The 8246-nt window shown below is 43.0% G+C and overlaps 1 non-coding gene across 1 annotated transcript; it reads right to left on the bottom strand.

The window, feature by feature from the left end:
• Nucleotides 1–3307: 3307 nt before the first annotated feature.
• LOC123779075 (U6 spliceosomal RNA) lies at nucleotides 3308–3414 on the bottom strand. The gene has a single exon (XR_006776072.1). It is a non-coding gene; the product is annotated as a U6 spliceosomal RNA (small nuclear RNA).
• Between the last annotated feature and the right edge of the window lie 4832 nt (nucleotides 3415–8246).

Raw genomic sequence — 8246 nt, 5'->3', positions numbered from 1 at the left:
TGTTGGTTTGTGTAGCAGATGATACTGATGCTCTGGTCATATCCCATTGGCCCACAATAGAAATCACCTGTAGTTTGAGTAAACTCTTCTTATATAGGTTAATGGGTTTCTACCTTAAACACCTGGGTCTCTCTCTTCTTGAGGTCTTCATCTGGTTGTAGGACATTCTCGGCCTACAAGATGGTCATGCTGGAAGTGTTGGAGAATGAATCCTCCCAAGAATAGCCCTCAAGCAATGATAGATGGAGACTGATGAATAAGTGCCTTGGCTTGCTCAGGAGGACAATTCTGAAGTGTGCATTCGAAACAGTCTTAGAGGTCCAAGCAGAATTAAACTCTAGTTGTTCATAGCATTAGCCTACTCTTTAACACTCTGTATTGGTTCTTTGTCTTCCTTCACTTCCTTTTTTCCTCACAATAGTTCCTGGAATTGCTTCCCAAATAAATTACTTGCTTCCAAATTCTTCTCTCAGTATTAGCTATTGGAGGAACTCAAACCAAAACAGTAGGATAATTGGCCTTACTCAAAGTCACTGAAGACAGTGATGCTCTCTATGGTAGGAAAAGGGAGGCTATGATTACCCTTTTGCAGAGATACAACTTTGAAAGTGTTGCACATATTCTAGTATGGAACTGAGTTGGGGAGACATTCTGAACTTTGGAAAGAATTCAGAGAACCGAGATTGAGTTCAGACTGCCTTATGAAGCCATGAAGATTTTGCTCTAATCAGAGCTTGCCAGGTGGTTTTCATAAAGCTGAAACTACAGGTATGCCCATTTTATGCAAGAAAACTGCTGCACAAATAGAACATCTTTATCAACATCTTTTAGACCAACATAAGGGGTACTGATGTGTTCTCACCAAAAGCCACATTATTATCACATTCAAGTCAACAGCCGCTTAAGAGTCCTCATGTTTTTCTAAGAGCTTGTTGCAAGGTGATGATGAGAACAACTTGACTAAGTATTGCTTACCACCATGGTGAGTTGTAGGGCCAGCTGAAGGTGCCCTCTTAATCACAGTGGCTCATTAGGTAGTTGAAGATAGAAGAGTCTCAAGCAGACCCACACAGGTGTGTAAAGGGGTTATAACAAACACCAGCTGCTGTGAGGTTAGAAATGTTTTGGAGAAAATTATCTGGGTCCTCAGATATACTACTAGAGAAGCAAACTGAAAGTTACTGATTCACTTATGTGTATCCAGCTCCGTGATACTTTCTTCAAAGGAGAGCTTCTGCAAACTCATGTTGGTATTTCTGGAGGAAAAAGCATGGGCAGGATTGAAAAAAGAAAAGACATTGCAATGCTACTACTTGTGTTCAAGAAGCAGAGAAATACATAAGATTACAAGACAAACTCTTTATGTCAGATGTCTCATTTGCAACCCAGATTTTGAAATCTCAACCATTTACTGCCTCATGTCGGGAAGGAAAGGGCCCCTGTCAGAAAGGACAGAGGGTGATCTGTTAGGTAGTTTCACATATGATTTCCTATAATATAATAAGAGTCTATTAGCTATTATCCCTCATTTTATTGGTAAGGGAATTGAGTTTCGGAGAGAAGGCATGACAACCAAGAAGTAAGGAAATACCAAGTACTGGTTATCTCTAGTTCTATCTGGATTGCCTAATACAGTAAGGTGACTGACCTCACAGTTGTGATGGTGGAAATGGAGGCCAGCCCTTCTCTGCCCCTCTCCAATGTTGACTCCTCCTCTCAGCACGGAACCCAGGGCTCCTTTCCTGAGCCCACCATTTCACACAGTCCTGGTTCTGCTTATGTGTTCTCACAATGCAGATCATTTATGCTCCTTGCCTTGCTTTGCCCTGCCTCTTCTGTAAAATGAAAAATTTGATTATTTTCTAAATGGTATTTAGAACAAATGGTTTACAGTCATAAATATCAAAATGGAAAACCTGAATGCATCTCGGTTCTCCTTCCACCTCCAAGAGGAGAAAGAACCCCGAGGCTAAGGTTTTTGACTTACATCTAATTCTATGTCCCACCTCCCACTATACTGTGGAAGCCAGAAATCTAAAAAACTAGACTCCTTAACCTTTCCAGGCTCTCTTGCAGCTAGCTAGGGTCCTGGATTCAGTTTTTTCCAGTGATATTTATTCACACAAAATTTGGATGGTGGAAGGGATGTGGAGGCCACATTTCTGTAGAAATGTGGCTGACAGGCAACTTGTTACCTCCGTGTTTGCAGTGATGTGTTGTGAAGGGGACTGTGCTGGTGGCATTTGTGAGGGCAGGAGCAAACACAGTCTCATGACCTGCTGCTGCAATGGTGTGGTCCAGCAGTGGCCTCTGACTTCCTTACCTCCAGCTCTTCCGCAGATGTTGTAAGCACCAAAGTCCCTTACTAAATGCCTTCTAAAAATACCTGCTTACCTACCAGCCTTCTGGCTAGCCCTCTGTCCCAGTTGCTACCCCTGTATAACAAACCATCCCCAAACTTAGTTGTACACAATAACAATTTTATTTTGCTCAGAGAAGGTGTGGTGCCTATGGTTTGTCTCTGCTCCACGATGTGGGGGGAATGAAGCTATGAAGACTTAATGGTTGAGGGTGACTTACCAGTCGGGGTCTGGAGTCATTTAGAAACCTCTTACTCACAGGTTTGGTAGTTGATGCTATCTAGGCTGTAACATAAGCTGGGACTGACAATCAGAGAACCGACATGTGACCTCCTCACAAAGCCAGGGCTTCCTCCCAGCACAGCAGCCTCATTTGATCAGACTCCTTATATGGCAGCTAAGGCTCCCACAGTGAATGTCCCAAGAGAAAGAGGTGAAGCTTCCTGGGCTTCTCTGGCCTCAGAGGTCATACCTTGCCATTTTCACCGCGTTCTTTAGGTTGAAGCAGTCATAAGCCAACCCAGACACAAGAGGAGAGGAAACGGTCTACATCTCTAGATGGGAGGAGCCCCAAAGAATGTATGGCCTTAATTTAAAATTCCCTTAGCCCTCTTGGGACGCCTGGCTGGCTCAATCAGTTAAGATCTGACTCTTGGTTTCGGCTAAGGTCATGATCTTAGGGTCCTGGGATCGAGCCCCATGTTGGGCTCCTCGCTCAGTACCGAGTCTGCCTGTCCTTCTCCCTCTGCTCCTGTCTCTCTTTCTCATGAATAAATAAAACCTTAAAAAAAAACCCCGTCAGTCCTCTTTCCACAGGGTATCTCAGTAATTGCTCTTTTTCCAGTTTCACTGTGTAAGTTGAAGGTGTACAGATGATGGTTTGATTTACACATACTTGTAATGGTTACCACAAGAAGTGCAGCCAACAACCATCTTCTCACACAGACACAAAGACGGGATGCTTCCCGAATTTGCGTGTCATCCTTACACAAGGACCATGCTAGTTTTCTCTATGTCATTCCAATTTTAGTATATGTGCTGCAGAAGCAAGCACTCTCAGTAATTATTTAGTGATGGGATGCGTATTCAGACACTGAGGTTTTATTAGGATAATGACGTCCTTGGATCTACTTCTGTTTCCCCCTCAAACCAACAAATTTCAAGTTAGGAAAGAAAACAAGCACCTTAACAAATACAGAAGGAAGAAGAAAAATATACCTGCTTAGTATTATATACTTTGAAGAGTTTCTCTACCGAAAAAAAAAAAAAAAAGAAGAAGAAGAAAGAAAACAAAAGAAAAAAGAAAAGGAAAATGGCTTTCATAATATATTTCCAAACATAGTATTTTTAAGTAAAAAGAACCAATACAGAAAAGTAAACACCCTTTCTTGCCAGGGAAACCTTCCTTGGGCTCACCTGTTCCAGTTCCTCATGGTCCCCAGTCCTTGGTCCTCATAACATGTGTCTCCATTTGTAACAAAATATTTATGTGATCTTTTCTATAAACTTTTTATTGAGACAAATTGCAAACACACAAAAGTAGACAGCACAGTATCACGAACTCCTGTCGTTTCCAGTTTCAGCATTTTGTCAACTCATGTGCAGCCTAGTTTTATCTGCAGCCCCTGTCCACTTCCTCTCTTTTGAAGCCAATCCAAGACAGCCTTCATTTCATCTATAAAGATTGCAGTATGTATCTCTTAACAATAAAGCCTTTTTTCCTAAACACAACTGTAATACTATCATATTGAAAATTAGAACAATAATTATTCAACAGCAAGGATCCAGTCAGTTCCAAATGTCTAGCTGTCTTACCTAAGTTTTATTTGTTTGAATCAGCATCTAGGGGTGCTTGGATGGCTCAGTCAGTTAGGCGTCTGCCTTCGGCTCAGGTCATGATCTCAGGGTCCTGGGCTCGAGCCCCACATTGGGCTCCCTGCTCAATGGGGAGTCTGCTTCTCCCTCTCACTCTGCTCCTCCCCCTGCTTGTGCTCTTTCTCTCTGTCTCTCTCTCTCTCTCTCTGTGTCAAATGAATAAATAGCATCTTTATGAATTATAAAGATAAATTATCTTTATGAATCAGCATCTAAATAGGAGTGCCATTGTGGGATTAGTTGATATGTCTTTAAAGTCTCTTTTAATTAGTAGGTTCTCCTTTCTACCTCCTTAATTTCTCCCTTTGCAATTTATTTGTTCAAGTGGATTGTTTGTCCTACAGAATTTCATAGAGTTTGGATTTTGCTGAGAGTTCTCTGTGCATGTCTAACATGTTCCACTGTCCTTATTTTTTCTGTAAATTGAAAGGCGAACAGAAGGATTTTTCAGATATGATTTATATGATTCTTTTGATTAATGCCTGTCCCCTTCTCTAGACTGTGAACTCCATGGAGGTAGGCTCATGAATATTTTTCTCTCGACTGAAAATTTAGCATGGTGCCTTGTATAAGGCAGATACTCAGTAAATTTTAGTTGAATAAATGAATGAATGGGAACACACATGGAAACTATGCACCTAGGAGTAAGCAGCTACACCTTTAAGCAATGAACTATAATGCTCCTGGCCCCATCAATACCTACACTTAGGCCCCTGAAGACATTGCAGAGTTTAGTTTCATTCATTCATTCATTAGTGCATGTCACATGCCATGTGCTGTTCTAGGCACCAGTATACATCAGGAAACAGGGCAGAGTCGAACCTTCTCAGGCCTAATAATCTGGGTCAGCTGATTTTTCAGAAGGTGACAATTTAGAAGGGTCCCCAGAGGCCCCTGGATGCACAGCAGCCATTTGTGACAGCAGAAGGAGATTTTGGGGCCAGTTCAACCAAGGTGAGGATCCTAGCTCTGTCATTGGCTAATTGTGTGACCGTGGACAGAGAGTCTAACCTCATAGCCTCATTTCCCCAGTCTGTAAAATGAGGTAGTATTGCTGACTTCATGGCTTGTGTGAGAGTATAGCTGACTCTTGGAACTCTGCTCTAACATCTTGGCCAGTTCTTGTGTCTTTCTGCCTGAAGGTATTGACTGGTGGAACCAACATACAGACTGAAGTGCTAAAGATGTGACTCCCCTCAATTTCTCCAGCAATCCTCAATCAGGGGAGATGGTGAATAAATAGTCCAACTTCTGCACTCCTCAGCGACACAGTAATGAGGTGTGTCCCTGCTGTGTCTCAGAGGGTCCCCAATTATGAGTTCCTGTCACCCACATGGTAACCTGCTCATTAACACCCCCTTTGCTGACCACCTTCCATTTTCTCCCTCCTTCCACCCACCCTCACTCTGCATCCTGGGATCACCTCCCAGGGACCGTGTTCAACCACATCTTTATTCTGGCTCTACTCTGGGAAGGAGCATCAAAAGAAATGAGGTACGAACAATAGCTAGGGGCTCCCCCAGACAGAGCAGGATCCAACACGTATATTATGTTTGAAGGACAGCTGAAAGTGAGAGAAGCAGCAGAAATGTTCAAATCAGAAAAGAATTAAAAATCACAGGGATTGGTAAGTATTCAAAGTAAAAGAAGCTTCCCCATCCACTTGGGTCTCTCTCAGATCAGGGGCTGAAATGTCACAGCTCAGGGCTCAACAGTCAGGACCATGTCCCAAAATGTCAGGAATTGGTTATGTGATGATCACCAGACTTTCAAGGAGAAGGTAAGGGTTGCAAAATCTACTTAAGAAAGATTTGCATCAAAAAATGAGTAAATTAGAAAAAGAAGTTAGCACTTTAAACAGAAGGTAAGCTTCTATTATTTTGGAAAATTCACCAGCGTAGCTGGGCTCCTTCCTGGGCAACGGCAGATAAATGAGATGCAATTGTTCCAGCACCTGCACCAGCGTTTGTCTTGCTGCCGGCAAGGTGTGGCTGGGCATTGTCCATGGAGTGGGCTCCTCATTATCTCTGCTATTGTTCCAGGAATCAAAGCTGTAATCAATGCCCATGGCTTGTTCTGCATAACTCAGCCACAATATGCGGAGAAGTGAGAAAATAGGTGATAGAGTGAATAACGTTCTCAGGACCACATTGCACGCGAACCACCACATTTCCCAGCGGATTCTTTTTATTTTAATTTTTTCATTACCAAGGTAATATATGATCATCACAAAACCACGAACAACGAGAAATGTATAAAGTGAAAGCCCCTCTCCCGTCCTCCAGCCCCACTTCTGGGACGCACCATTATCAGCGTCATGTGAAACAGCCAGAGACATGTCCCCAGGCACACACCCACGTTGCTTTGCCGTTCTCGCTCCGCCATCTAGCCATCCCCAACATTTTATTCGGTGTGTTGTCTCACAGAATTCCACCGCATGGATGGATGTCCCACACTCTATCCAGTCCCCTTTCAGACAGTTATTTTGTACAAATATTTAAACATGGGACATCTTTGTACATAACTTTGTGCATTTATGAGATAATTTCTGCAAAATGAATTGCTGGAATTAGAATGACTAGGTTTAAGGGCATCCACATTTTTGTCTTTTGCTTAATGCTTTCAAACTGCCCTCGAATCAAGAAAAAAAAAGCATTTCGTGGTTGTTTTAATTTGCTTTTCTTTTAAAATTATAGTTAAGCTCCCCCCACCCCCCAATTTATTGGTCTTTTGTATTTTCCTATGAGCTGTGTGGAAATAAACAAGGACTACCCAAATGAAAACAAGTAAAGGCTACTTATTCAGAGCTTGCTAGAGCAAAGGAGCTGGCCACAATTTTTTTGTGTTTGGCAGAGAGTCAAAGGCAGGCAGAGAAGCTGGAAAGGTTTGTAGTGGGAAAAAGGGAAGGCTTCAGGTCCGGTATGCCCTGATTACAGGCTGTTGGCCTGGGGAAGCTGGAGCAGGCTAACTAGCAGCCAGCGTCCTACGGGACTGCTTAGGGGTGCATATTTGGGTTTCTCTGGTCGGTCCCAGGTTGGATGCAGGGATATAAATTAGGGAAGTTCTCAGTTACTGATTAGGTCCTGGATGTTTGGGGCCAGTTGCTATAGAGATGGTGGTTTTGGTTTCCTGGACTGGTTGCTGCACAATGTGGATTCAATTTCTATTCTCGTGTATGGTCCAGCCATCGTCTGTCCATCTGTTCCATCTCCCAACTGCTTTCATTTCTATTACCTAGATTTCTATTGGGCTGTTGATCTTGTTTCCTGGCATTTTTTAGACTCAGAGCAGGGACTGCAAGGTATGGCTTCCATCATCAGGATTTTGTTACATAAATAAAGTCAAGCTCGTTTCTGTTGGCGGGTGGGGAGAATTTTCAAGACTAAGAAGCACATGTGGACAGTCTCTCCTGCAATGCAATTATGTTGCTCAGGAGGAAAAAGGGATTTTCAATCCCACAAAATAGAGTTCCTGAAGAAACAAACAAACTTATCTGGCCCGTGTTTGATGCAACCTTATGTATGCACATTAGGTTGGAGGTGGGGGTGCTATTGGGGGTAGAGTTTATGGTGCCTTTATAGGGTGGGACAGAATAGGATCCCCAGAGGCCATGCATCATGGAGCCTCCAAAAGGAAGATGCCTATATGGTAGTTCTTGTCGTTGGTGCCACTCTGCACAAGGCTTACATTTAAAGGTCTGGGAACCTTCATTATGCTTCAGACTAAAATTTAAAATGAATATTATGCATCCATTAATCTTTAATCTTGGGAGAGTGAGCATCAAGTCACTTACCAAAAGGTCCATATGTGCCTCTTTTGCAGGGTGGAGCAGCAGCATGGGGACAAGAAGGCTTGGCTGTCACATTAGCTACCTTCCACCTGGCAGGATTTGAAATCCCCTTTCACTGTTTCTGAGCTCTGTCCCCACCTGACATCTGCAGTTTCTTTTTTGGAGGACTGCCCTTGGGCTACTGGTTCCTGGAAGTTCATTTCCTCCTCTCTTCCAACCCA

Source organism: Ursus americanus, chromosome 22 (assembly GCF_024610735.1).
Source record: "Ursus americanus isolate L20-20 chromosome 22, mUrsAme1.1.p, whole genome shotgun sequence".
Taxonomy (NCBI): domain Eukaryota; kingdom Metazoa; phylum Chordata; class Mammalia; order Carnivora; family Ursidae; genus Ursus; species Ursus americanus.
This window is presented reverse-complemented; position numbering and strand designations above follow the sequence as displayed.